This window comes from Rana temporaria, chromosome 4 (assembly GCF_905171775.1).
Source record: "Rana temporaria chromosome 4, aRanTem1.1, whole genome shotgun sequence".
In the NCBI taxonomy this organism is placed as follows: Eukaryota; Metazoa; Chordata; class Amphibia; order Anura; family Ranidae; genus Rana; species Rana temporaria.
The window spans coordinates 255,820,667-255,835,510 of record NC_053492.1 but is presented as its reverse complement, the minus strand read 5'-3'; positions in this window follow the sequence as shown (position 1 = coordinate 255,835,510).

Below are 14,844 nucleotides of genomic sequence, written 5' to 3'. Positions count from 1 at the left end.
ACGCCGTTGGATCTTAGGTGCATATTTACGCTGGCCGCTAGGTGGCGCTTCCGTTGATTTCCGCGTAGAGTATGCAAATTAGCTAGATATGCCAATTCTCAAACGTACGTCCGCCCGGCGCAATTTTTTTACGTCGTTTACGTAAGGCTTTTTTCGGCATAACGTTACCCCTGGCTCTATGAGGCGTACGCAATGTTAAGTATGGACGTCGGGACAGCGAATAGGGCTTTGCGTAAGTTACGTTCACACCGAAAGCATTGACTATTTGTGACGTGATTTCGCGAATGCGCACTGGGACACATCCACGGACAGCGCATGCGCCGTTCGTAAAAAGCGTCAATTACGTGGGGTCATACTAGATTAACATACAACACGCCCACTCCAAGCCTACTTTGAATTACGCGGGCTTACGCCGGCAGATTTACGTTACGCCGGCCCGCATATGGGAGCAAGTTCTTTGTGGATACCCTATGAGCCACTCTGATTTACGGTGGCGTAGCGCATATGAGATGCGCTACGCCCGCTTAAATATACGCCCGTTTTTGTGGATCTGGCCCTATAACTTTTGCACAAACCAATCAAACGCTTATTGCGTTTTTTTTTACAAAAAAAAAATTATATATGTTTTTGAGGGATATTTATTATAGCAAAAAGTAAAAAATAAAAACCGCAGAGGTGATCAAATACCACCAAAAGAAAGCTCTGTTTGTGGGGAAAAAAAATGTATCAGAGCCACGTTGCATGACCGCGCAATTAAAGCGACACAGTGCCCAATCGCAAAAAGTGGCCCGGTCATTTGGCACCCAAATGGTCTGATGCTGAAGTTGTTAAAAACATTTTTCCAAAATATGTGGAAGAATTCATATTGGCCTAAACTATTGAAAAAATGTGTTTTTGTTTCCAAGTTGACACTCTTTTTTGTTTTTAAGTCTGGGAATTTAGTTTTCTGCATATTAAAAAAATTATAAGATTAAAAATAAACGTCTTCTGTAGTTCAGTAAATTTAGACTATTGTATTAAAGCCTGGCCCATCTAGATCTGGCAGCTATAAACAAGGGTAAATTCTACCTCTACATTTGCTACACATGTAAGTCTGCCTGATCATCTACTGGCATCCAACATGGCAGAATCATGTTACAATAACTAGTGAACAACTACAGTCCTAAAACATATTAGTCTTTCTGGTCTGCAGGAGATTGTGGGCAGTTAATCTTAATACATATTCTATATGAATAAATGTACAGTGTGTTTATTATCTTCAATCAATTATATAGCGTGACTAAGAAGAAGGTGTTTATGTTTGCCTCGGGTTCCACATTCAAATAATTTAGAGAATAAGATGGAAAATTTGGAATTAAAAGATCTGCTGCCAAGTTTATTCTGGAAAACATAATTTGCATTAATTAATTTTGGATGTATTATGCTTACAATCATACAATCACATTATATAATTGTAACTAAAAATAATTACAAAATAGATTAAAATGAGTTAAAATTATCTACCCACAATTATTAATGGAAGAATTCAAGATAATGTGAATAAATGGAAATCGCGTGACCCAGGCTCTTGGAGCATGAAGCTTGGGTCTCCTGGCAGGTGTCTGGCATTTCAAGTCTATGACACTAATTGTGTATTCATTGGTGGTTAAGGAGGGTCCCCTTTGAACCACATGATATGCCACATTGCAGCAAAATAATCTGATGCAAGCCAATGCTGTTCTCATCAAGATCAGTTCTCATAATGGCATTGGACAGAAGTGACGTCTTCTAACGTTTCTTCTTAGCTACGTTGTATCAGCTGAACAGGCTTATTTTATTTCAAGGAGTATAAGGTGCATGATAATGGTAAATTCTGACAGATAGTGTGTACTAGTCCCAGCTTTTGATGAAATGTGTAAAAAAAAAATATATATCACTCTTCTGTTATCATTCATTCATACTGTATATTTGAATGTAAATTGTAATAAAAATGTCAATGGAAAAAAACTCTCACTATTTAAATGTATCCAGTTAGTGTAGAGGTATTATTGTGTTGTCACATCCTATTTAAATGTCCAATGTGTTTACAAAAGCCTGCATAGTGTATACTTCTCACCACCGCTCTACTGCAGATCATTATTACATATTTTTTTTTATACATTATATCATTTCTCTGGACACTGACATAGTTGATAAAATCATGTGTGCAACTACATGTTCAACTGGTATTTGTTTGGGGACATATTTGCTGTGTTTTTGCCTTTGGGTCATCAGGACAACACTCATTGCGATTGGTGATGGATCTACATTAGTGTAAAATGTGATTGATGTTGGATTCTCATTGTGAGACTGTTTTACTTTTATTTTTTTGAAGTCTGTTTCTATGGTGTGGTGTGTGGTGTGGTTCAGGAGTTCAGGAGGAGGGGCTGCTCCCCCTCTTTTCCAGCCAGGCTGCATGCCTAGATAAGTGTCTAATATGGATCTTTAGCCAAACCCCATGTTTATTTTTATTTATTCATTTATTTTAGCATGGGGTCCTAGTTCTGCATAGGGTCACCTGTTCTGAACCATACCAGGCCAGAAGAAATTAAAATGGTGTGTTGTCCATCTTAATATCCATATCGGCAGGGCCGTCTTTAATATGGTTTGGGCCCAGGGCAAACATTTTTTTTGGGCCCCCCTCCAGCTTATTTTGGGCCTGGCTGGTTCACATGTATGTGTTTTGGCGGTCCTCATTTGTGCAGGTACAGAAGCCCATTGATTTGAATGGGCTGCCATGCCTTTGTTTCCTGCAGAAAAAAGGTGCATTCAGCATTTTAAAAATACAGTTGCCTTGAAATCCATTCTGCTTTTGCACCATGCTACTTACCTGCAGTTCTTGCACACACAAACGCACTGTGTTTTTAAAAGCGTGACCTAAACATCTAAAAATGCAGCAAGTTTGACAGTGCGGGAACTGCAGATAAGTCACAGCAGACAGCATAATGGACAGACAGTGCTGTATTTCAGTGCTTGATGGGCATAGGCGTGCCGTGTGCGCAGCCTATTACATGAGGCATGCGCTTTTCTTTGCAGGAAACGCAGGCATAGCGGCCCATTCAAATGAATGGGCTGCTGTGCCTGCGCAAATGTGGGCCGCCAAAACACATACATGTGAACCAGCCAGGCCCAAAATAAGCCCATCAAGCAGTTAAATACAGACAGTAATGTCATGTGCTCTGAGGCTTTACTCAGCCTGGACTGCAGGTCTGGTCTGTGATTTAAAGAGTTCCTCTATTTTACACATGTCCCATGGTGATAAAGCAGAATGGACAGACGGTGCTGTGACCCCCATGCCATGCCATGTGTAAAATAGAGGAACTTTTTAAAACACTGACCAGACCTGCAGTGAATCATCAAATATTATAAAGACTTTGGGCACACTCTACAGAAAACTTCAATTTACAATATAGATTAGCAAACAGTGACATACCTTGAGGAGCAGGACATGAAGAAGTCAGCCTCAGGAAGAGCAAACTGTGGATGTTATAAAATCACATTCTAATTCACTTTTATATGCAAGCAGCACCCAGTGGCAGGAAGGGAGAAGTTCACGTCTAAAGGGAAGCCAGGGGTGCTGTACATTTTAAAACACTGGGAAGGGAAGCAGTACTGTCACTGGCTGCGTGCCGCTGATGATTTTCAGCCTGATTTGTGGGCAGCACAGGGGCTTAACGGGAGGCAGGGCCGCCATCAGGAATTATGGGGCCACTTACACAGCTTCAGGCATGGGCCCCCTGGAGCAGAGAACCGGGATGGGGGGGTGCTGCCGCCTGAAATTGAGAAGCAGGGGGGGGCTGCCGCAAATTTAGAAGCGGGGGGCCCTTTACAAAAAAAGAAAGAAAGAAAGAAAAATATATATAAAAAAGGGGTGTAGCCATCCGGGGCCCTGGGGACCTCTGGGCCCTTTAATAAAAAGAAAAAAATAAATAAAAAATATATATAAAAAATATATTTTAAAAAGGGGGTTGCCATCTGGGGCCCTGGGGACCTCTGGGCCCTTTAATATTTTTTTTTTAATAAAAATAAATTACAAAAAAAGGGGGGTTGCCATCCGGGACCTCTGGGCCCTTTAATAAAAAATATATATAAAGAAACATTTATAAAAAAAAAAGGGGGGTTGCCATCCAGGGCCCTGGGGACCTCTGGGCCCTTAAATAAAAAAAATATATAAACAAAAATAAAAAAATAAACATTTATAAAAAAGATAAAGGGTGTTTGCCACATGGGGACCTCTGAGCCCTTTAATAAAATATATATATATATATATATATATATATATATATATATATATATATATATATATATTAATAAAAAGAAATAAAATATATAAAAAAAATGTTTTTTTTATAAAAAAAAAGGGGGGTTGCCATCCGGGGCCCTGGGGACCTCTGGGTCCTATAATAATAATAATAATAATAATAATAATAATAATAAACATTTACATATATATATATATATATATATATATATATATATATATATATATATATATATATATATATATATATATATAATATTATTTTTTATAAAAAAGGGGGGGGTTGTCATCCGGGGCCCTGGGGAACTATGGGCCCCTGGGGACCCCCAGACCTCTAAAAAAAAATTGTCCCTTTAATAAAAAATAAAATAAAAATATATTAAAAAATTGTCCCTTTAATAAAAATATATAATTTTTTTTATTTTATTTAAAAAAATAAAAAAAAGGGGGGGGTTGCCATCTGGGGCCCTGGGGTCCTCTGGGCCCCTGGGGGCCTCCGGACCCCTCAAAGGGGGTTGCTTTGGGCCCCCAACAGTGACAGGGCCCAGGGCACCTGCCCCATTTGCCCTGCGGTAAAGACGGCCCTGCATATCGGACCCTTAACCTAGAGATTTGATTTTTAAGGTGGACCCTATGCAAAAAACAAAAAATGGTATGGGATTCCCCCAAAATCAGACCATTATCCAGGCCTGCACCCCCCTCTCCTGAACCAGACTAGTCCTTATGCCCTCAACATGAGGAGTGTACCTTACCAGGTGTTCCCCCATGACAAGACACCATGTCCAAATGTATGATTTCTGATATGGTGGTGCGTTAGGCACACAGATCCCAGAAGTGTGAATGAGCTGGTCTTGGGCAATCTACCGCCACTATCTGAGAAGGAGCACTTTGAAGATATGCTGCAAAATCCTCTTTTCAGCATTTCTTGATGGTGGCTGGATACCACCAATAGGAATAGTTACAAGGGGGAAAACCTATGGTCAAAGTTGCCTGCTACACAGCAAAAGGCAACAGCAAATAGAGGGGGGAATCCTACTGCCAGGGTCAGGGTGAAGGACAGGCTGCAGAAAAAATTTAGGCTGCTTATCTTTCCTTAAATCCAGCCTTTAACCGCTTGCCAACCACCCCATAGCAGATTTACTGCTACAGGGTGGATGGGCGGCTGCGCTGTGGAGAATCATGTGTGTGTGTATATATATATATATATATATATATATATATATATATATATATATATATATATATATATATATATATATATATATATACACATACACACACATACACACAGGATTTTGCGCTTTTGGGTTTTGGGCGCCAGTGCACACCGCCAGCAGCTCACTTCCACTGTGATTTTACACAACAAGAGCTGATCAGCGGGTCCTAGGGACTCAATGTCTGTTGGGACCCGCCAATCATTTGGTACACTGACAGAATGCTAGTCTGCCTATGTAAACAAGTACAGTCAGTACAGAAGACATGCATCCTGTGTTTCTGTAAAGCAGAGACACTGATCCATGTCTTCCACTAGTAAAAGCATCTCCCCCACAGCAGTAAAACATTGGTCAGGCACACAATTAACCATTGATCACGACCCCTGATGGTAAACCCTTCCCTACCAGTGTCATTAGTACAGTGACAGTGCATATTTCTAGCACTGATCACTGTGATAATGCCACTGATCCTCAAAAAAGTGTCAAAAGTGTGATTTATGCCCTGTACACATGATCTGAGTTTCCGTCGGAATAAACACCGACAGGTTTTTTCAGACGGAATTCTGTTCAAGCTGTCTTGCATACACACGGACACACCAAATTAGGACCGTCAAAAACGTGGTGACGTACAACACTACAACGATTTTTTTCTCCATCGGAGTTCCACACAGACAAACAGAATTTCAAATATAAAGTTTTTCCGTCTGAAAAAAGAGAACTCTTTCGGAATTTCCGATGGAAAAAGTCAGATGGGGCATATACATGGTCAGAATATCTGATGAAAAACTTCCGTCTGAATTTTTCCATCAGAAATTCTGATCATGTGTACGAGGCATTAGGTGTCCAATTTGTCCACCGCAATATCCAGCTAGTAAAAATAAATAAATATCCTATAGTTTGTAGACACTATAACTTTTGGGCAAACCAATCAATATACATTTTTTGGGATTTCTTTTTACCAACAATATGTACTGTATCAGAATACATATTGGCCTAAATTGATGAAGAAATTAGATTTTTATTGGATGTGTTTTAGAACAGAAAGTAAAATTGTCAGTCGTTCTTTGTTTCTAGCACAAAAAATCCCTGAGGTGATATACCACCAAATACCACCAAAAGAAATCTCTATTTGTGGGGAAAAACGGACATAACTTTTATTTGGGTACATATTCACATGAATTTTTATAAATTTTTATTTTTGGGTTATTTTTTTTCCTTATAAGGCTGCCAAACAAACACAGGCAGATACAGCAATTAAGACAAAAAAAGACCTATAGGCCTCAATCACATGGGTGCTAAGGCCTGTATATCATGAACAGGCCATCTCTAGACTCCAGATGCTGCATGCTGGCAGCCCATTCAAGTCTATTAGGACTCTTTGGATCCACAGTCACTCATCCTAATGTGATAGGTGTATAGGTGTATAGGTGCAGGTGTGCAGCCACTCCAGCTCTACACTGTGTACAGCTCAAACAAATGAATGAGGTCTAGCTTAAATATAAGATGTGGACCTAGTCATGGAGGCTTTATCCCACCCAAAGTGCATATTAGGCTTCATTCACACAGATTAACTGATCTGTACAGGCGTGCGTGGGATGCACAGGTGTTCAGTGCAGCTGCATTCAAACCAATGACAGGTGGGCGGCTGCAAGGATCTCCAAGCCCTTCCCTTAGGCCGCGTACACACGATCGGTTAAAACTGATGAAAACGGACTGATAGACCCATAGGTCATTTATCCTTTGGTCAAAAAAATGAGAACTTGCTTTAAAATTTAACCGATGGACGCCTAACCGATAGGTCAAAACCGATCGTTAGTATGCAAAAGCATTGGTTAAAAACCAGCGCATGCTCAGAATCAAGTCGACGCATGCTTGGAAGCATTGAACTTCATTTTTTTCAGCACATCGTTGTGTTTTACGTCACTGCGTTCTGACACATCCTAGCACATCAGACCATCAGTCAGCTTCATCGGATGAACTGATCGTGTGTACGCAGCCTTACTGTACTTTTGTGTGGGCCTTAGGAAATCTGAGAAAACAAAAAGTTTTTCTGTACAATAAACACAAATTCTGGAGCCCATTACCATGTGTAGGGGGGAAAAATTAGGCGGAAAACGAACACTATTGGCAACTCTATGCCTCACAACATGATCCTTTACAATCACTCACTGGCCAGAGGTAGTGGATTTTAAAAAGACAGGAAGTTGTAGGAGTAGGGTGGAGGAGTATATACACAGCTAGAGACTGGAGATTGTGGATTTGTTTACAGCTGTGAGGCTGCATGTCAATATCCTGGCTGGAAACCTGTTGGCAGGGAAACTGAGATGGCAGTTTTCAACTCGTCAAGTTGGCAATATATATATATATATATATATATACATACATATATATATATATATACACACACATACTAGACATGTGCACACAATACCTTTATTTAGTTACTCCTGAAATTTGTATTTATTTACTTAGTTTTGTTAAAAAATGCATTCGTCCAAAAATCCAAATTAATGAAGGTTGAATCTGTCATTGAAGGCTTATGGTGTCTGTCGAATGTTCTAAGAAGATTCAACGGACCAGTTAAACTGTACGATGCCGCAAACGTACATTTCCAGTTAAATGTTCCGCCTACAAGCTATAGAAGAATTCTAATGTTGTATGACACTAGTAATAATTATATTTATAAATTATTATTACTAGTCAACCAACGTTTGAATTTTTCCATAGCCTACGGGCCGAGCATTCGACCAGAAATGTACAATTGCGGCGTCGTACAGTTTAGCTGCTCCGTCGAATCTTCTTAGAACATTCGACAGACACCATAAGCCTTCAATGACAGATTCTACATTTGTATGTTTTTTGCTGCTTCGTCGAATCTTCGCTGTTCATGACGAATGGTCTACCCCAACACTGTCTCTATAATGTCGAATCTTTCCTCTCTATGTAGAATAATCTTGGACTAATAGAGTTAGGTTAGGCACATTCGACCACAGGTTCGATAGACACAAATTGCTATTGTCAGCATCATGTCGAATCTCCTATCTATATCGAACTGTTGTAGGAACGAAAACGAAAATAAAGCATTTTTTTTATGTCGGATCTTTCGGATTTTGGATTCTGCGTGTTTGTTTTCGTTTGTTAACGATAACAAAAATACCCGAAATTCGGAAGAAAAAGCATTTGGACGAAAATGAATGCACATGTCTAATTTATACACAGTATCTCACAAAAGAGAGTACACCCCTTACATTTTTGTAAATATTTTATTATATCTTTTCAGAAATTACAGTTTGTAACAATGTAAAAGGTAAATTTGCTGTCCCCTCAAAATAACTCAACACACAGCCATTAATGTCTAAACCTCTGGCAAAAGTGAGAATAACCCTTAGTGAAAATGTCCATATTGGGCCCAAAGTGTCAATATTTTGTGTGGCCACCATTATTTTCCAGCACTGCCTTAACCCTCTTGGGCATGGAGTTCACAGAGCTTCACAGGTTGCCACTGGACTCCTTTTCCACTCCATGACGACATCACGGAGCTGGTGGATGTTAGAGACCTTGCACTCCTCTACCTTCAATTTGATGATGCCCCACAGATACTCGATAGGGTTTTGGTCTGGAGACATGCTGACATGCTTGGTCAGTTCACCTTTACCCTCAGCTTCTTTAGCAAGGCAGTGGTCGTCCTGGGGGTGTGTTTGAGATGGTTATCATGTTGGAATATTGCCCTGCGGCCCAGTCTCCGAAGGGAGGGATCATGCTCTGCTTCAGTACATCACAGTACATAGACAAGGAAAATTGCTACCTGACACAACCACTATGTAACTTCAAACCATTGTATCTAATTTTTAGGGACTCATTAATGATGGGAATAGTACCACTGGATTGGTGCAGGGTCAATGTGGTGCCTATATAACAGCTTCCAAACCGCTGCACAAACTTATACGTAGAAGGAATGGCATGGCTGGGAAAATTGGTGTATATATACATCCCCTTTAATTTGCCGCGGTGTGGTCGCACACATAAACACAACATCTCCCCATTCTTCCTAGTGACATGTCACTGATCGAATGCTCCCTCTCATCGGGTGCAGCAATCAGTGATGTGTCACTTCCAGCCACACCCCTAACAGTTAGAATCGCACCCTAGGACACACTTAACCCCTTCAGCGCCCCCTACAGGTTAACTCCTTCACTGCCAGTGAATTTTTATAGCACTGATTGATGTAAAAATTACAATGGTCGCAAAAATGTGTCAAAATACTACTAAAAGAAAGCTCTATTTGTGGGGGGAAAAAAATGTCAATTTTGTTTGGGAACCACGTCGCATGACCACTCAATTGTCAGTTAAAGCAACGCAGTGCCGAATCGCAAAAAGTGGCCTGGTCTTGTTTCCAGCCAAATGGTCCAGGGGTTAAGTGGTTAAGCAACAGACAGCATGGATTCATGAAAAACAGAAGTTGTCAGACAAACTTGATTTCTTTTTATGAAGAGGTAAGTGAAACCTTGGACAGAGGGGTGGCGGTAGATGTGGTATACTTGGATTTTGCAAAAGCTTTCGATACAGTCTCGCACACATGGCTCATGTGTAAGGTAAAGTCTACAGGCTTGGAAATATCAGTTTGTAAATGGATGGAAAACTGACTAAAAGACATAATTCAGAGAGTAGTGGTTAATGATTCTTACTCTGAATAGTCTAAGGTTATCAGTGGTGTACCCCAAGGTTCGGTTTTGGGGCCATTACTTTTTATTATCTTTATAAATGATATAGGGTCTGGGATCAAAAGTAAAATGTATGTCTTTGCAGATGACACTAAGATATGCAGTGGAATAATGTCCTTACAGGATGTCTCGAGTTTACAAGCCGACCTCAATGCTCTGTCTAATTGGGCGACTATGTGGCAGATGAGATTTAATGTTGATAAATGTAAAGTTATGCACTTGGGGGATAAGAATCTGCATGCATTATACATACTAGGGGGGGTACAACTGGGGGAATCCGTAGTGAAGAAGGATCTGGGGGCTTTGGTAGATCATAAGCTCAATAATGGCATGAAATGCCAAGCTGCGGTTTCCAAAGCGATCAAAGTCCTTTCTTGTATTAAGAGAGGTATGTACTCCAGAGAGAGAGAGATATAATTTTGCCCCCTGTTCAAATTATTAGTAAGACCTCATCTGCAATAAGCAGTTCAGTTTTGGCACCAGTTCTCAAAAAGGATATTGGGGAACTGGAGAAAGTGCAGAGACTGGCAACCAAACTGATAAGAGGCATGGAGGAACTCAGCTATGAGGAGAGATTAGAGCAACTGAATTTATTCTCTATTGAGAAGAGGAGATTAAGGGGGGATATGATCAACATGTACAAATATATAAAAGGGGTCCATATAGTGAACTTGGGGTGGAGTTATTCACTTTACAGTCAAAACAGAGGACATGGGGCACTCTTTACATCTAGGAGGAAAAGAGATTTCCTCTCCAAAAAAAAAAAAAAGTTTCTTCACAGTAAGAGCTGTGAACAGGCAAAAAAAAAAATGAAGTTTTTCCGGCGGGGGCCTCCCATGGAGGCGGAACTGTTGCGGATTATTTTTCTCTTTTTCAGTCTTCTGACTTTATTTTTTTTAAAATAAAGGACTTGTTCCAAGCTGTCTCTTGTCTTTTTTACTATTGTTGATTTTTTTTTGTGAAATGGTAGGGCATGTGGCCTGGTACAGTTCAGGAGAGGGGACCGCTCTCTCATCCCCCCTGTTTTTCTGAGGCCTGCCAGGTTGCGTGCTCAGATAAGGGTCTGGTATGGATTTTGGGGGGAACCCTACACCATTTTTTTTTATATTAAGGGTTCCCCCTTAATGTCCATACCAGACATGAAGGGCCTGGTATGGATTTTGGGGTGACCCCCACAAAATGTTATTTTTAAATTTCCCCTTAATATTTATACCAGACACAAATGGCCTGGTAAGGGACTGGGGGGGTACCCATGCCATTGTTTTCAAAGAGTTTTTTGTATATTGCCGAGACCCGACAATTCATTACAGCCGCAAGCAGTTTTAACAGACTTTTTTCGTTTAGAAATGTAATTTTGCTGTGGGACTGTTCTAAACACCGGGAAAATGTGCCACTTTACAGACATACTATAGACACCCCCCAGGCATAATATTTAAAGGAATATTTCATTTTTATTGTTTCACTTTAAGCATTATTAAAATCACTGCTCCGGAAAAAAATGCAGTTTTTAAAACTTTTTTTTTTGCATTGATACATGTCCCCTGGGGCAGGACCCAGGTCCCAAACACTTTTTATGACAATAACTTGCAAAATTAGCACTTTTTCATGTTCGTGTCCCATAGCCTTTAATGGTGTTCAAACTAATTTTTTGCCTTTTCGCAAGTTCTGGTGCGAACCGAACCGGGGGGTGTTCGGCTCATCCTTAGTGGTGACTATGAATTACATAACCAAGCTTTCGCCATAATGCCAGTTGTCTCTCTTAAATACTTAAACATTACTATATACTATTCTGCAATAGAGTGAAACATCAATAACAGAAGACTATAGGTAACATATTTACTAAGCATATTTTTGAAATCACCCTTTATCATTGTATTTATTCAATAATCTCAAATTGTCTTGCTCTGTCTGAACACTATTGCAAACAGTTGTGTTGTGATTTGCTAAATGTAATACTGCAATGGCAATCCCATTTGTCAGAATTTACCAACCAAGGCTTTACTTGATTTGGTGAATCTCCTAATTGTGATAGTAAAATATGATATACTTACATTTTTAAAATGTCTGAGCATGAGCATCTATAAAGATTTCAGCCTGGTCAGTTAGAATTTTGCATAGCTATTATTAGATTATCCTGTGTAATATAATTTCTAATTTTTGATAGATAAAGGAATTACTGCAAAGTTTACTGGGTAGATAATAGCATGAGAATAAACTGATGTGATCAAAATTCCCTCCACTGGGAAAGATAACATAATATCTAAAGAAAAGCATTCATCTTTTTCATTGAGCAAGAGATCAAGTCATTGCCATACAAATGCAAATAATGCAATATCTCTCCTGGAAACGGTGTAATATGAATTAAGGTTTTCACTGAATAAATCAGTACATCCCCACAGGTCAGAGAGCAGGAGAATCAGGAAATGAATGTTCATTGTATGAATTAAGTCATAGGACTGATAATATATTGGAAACAGCTTCAACTCGTTCTTAACATGTGATCCTACAACAGTAAGCTATTTATGAAAAGCTATAGGAAGCTGCTTCCTATTGTGGTACACCTGCTGGCTTGATACCTAGCAACACTGCCTGTGTTCATAGACACAGACAGTGCAGCTCGACCTTAGCCCCCACTTCCTTGTCTGACAGTCATTTGTTCCTGCTGCCTCAGCAAAGCCTGTGACACCAGAAAGTGAGAAGAGAGGCGCTGCAGATGGGTACAGCGCTGGATTAGGTGAGGGATCAGGTAAGTATTATGGGGGTTGTGGGGGAAATACCTTTTCCTAAACCTTTTTTACCTTATTGCCAAGAATGCATTAAGGTAAAATATGTCTAGGATTTAGAACTATTTTAAGTCAGAATAGAACAACAGGCTTGTGTCTGTAGGGGGGCAAAGTACAAATTTTTTTGCACATTGATTTTAAATAAACCTGATTTCAGAAATAAATGTCTAAAAAAAAGTGCCACAATGCTATTGGACAATTACTTCTATTTACCACATGGTAATGCCTAATTATTTCTAATTTATTTTAAATTGCAAAGGATTTAATCAGTCTCCACTAATAAACTGTTACACAGGGGGAAGGTCAGCCCCTTAGTGACAGTGATTCATTTTGAAAATATGCAAAAATGTAATAAAATCTGAACAAAAACAAATTAAAGCCCCTGCCTGCCCCCTTCTTCACAGGCACATACATACACAAAAACACAATTAGGAAACACTGACATACTTAAATGCCTCTTATGCAACATATATTAGATATCCTCACTCCCTGCAGAGGTAGAAGAATAATTTTAGAACCACCTTTTTTTTTAACTTAACCTGATGAGTTGTAAACATTTTTAATGTTATCCTATGTTTGATTATGCACATAGCAGTTTTCTATTGTTTTGCAGCCATATGCAATTTTAACTAGACATATTTGGTATTTTCTAACTATAAACTTGTATCTAGCACTTTTAGCTAGATCCACAGAGATGGGCGCAACTTTAAGGCGGCATAGCTTAAGGCATTTAGGCTACACCGCCGTAAGTCAGCGAGGCAAGTACATGATTCACAATGTACTTGCCTGCTAAGTTACGGCGGCATAGCCTAAAGCGGGCGGGCGTAATTCAAATTTGGCTGAGGGGGCGTGTTTTATGATAATCAGGCTTGACCCGACGTGATTGACGTTTTTTTTTTAACTGCGCATGCGCCGTGCGCCTACATTTCCCAGTGTGCATTGCGGCTAAGTCCACCGCACTGGCCTATTGATTTAGACGTGGACGTAAACGACGTAAATCCCTATTCACGGACGACTTACGCAAACGATGTAAAATTTTCAAATTTCGAAGCGGGAACTGCGGCCATACTTTAACATTACTATTCCATCTATTTGATGGAATAACTTTAGGCCTGCTAATGCGTTACGTAAACGGCGTATCTGTACTGCGTCGGCCGGGGTACATTCGTGAATAGGCGTATCTAGTGATTTACATATTCTACGCCGACCGCAATGAAAGCGCCACCTAGCGGCCAGCCAAAATATTGCACCCAAAGATACGACGGCGCAAGCCGTCGTATCTTAGATAGGTTTAAGTGTATCTCTGTTTGAGAATACACTTAAACCTAGGTCGGCGCAGATTCTGAGTTAGGTTGGCGTATCTACTGATACGCAGACCTAACTCTTACTGAATATAGCTATTTGTGTTTACAGGAAGAGAACTTAAGTAAAATAGACAGCATTAAAATTTTAGGAGAGGTACTAGCAATCCCCTACTTCTTGCACCCCCGTGGTTAGGCTGTCAGGTAAAGGTGGCTGGGAAAGGGGATACATGATTGGGAAGCTCTGGGTGAGTGTCTTCTCTCATCAGGGAGAGTTAGTTGTGGATCCTTTTTATTTTTATTTTTTGAGCTATTGTTGGCCTGATAATCTAGATCTCACCGTGTTTTGGCACTATCTCCGATAAACATCACATACGGATGGATTTTCTTAAATAATATGCTTAGTCCTGCTAAGCTGTCCAATTTAGGACCTAGTTAGCCCGTTTAGTGGCGTATTTGCCCAACCAAGGGCCGCCCCCAATTCCCTCTTCCCTCTCCTAATTTAGAAAGTTTTTTGTGGCAAATTATTTGCAGCTGTTTTTCCTT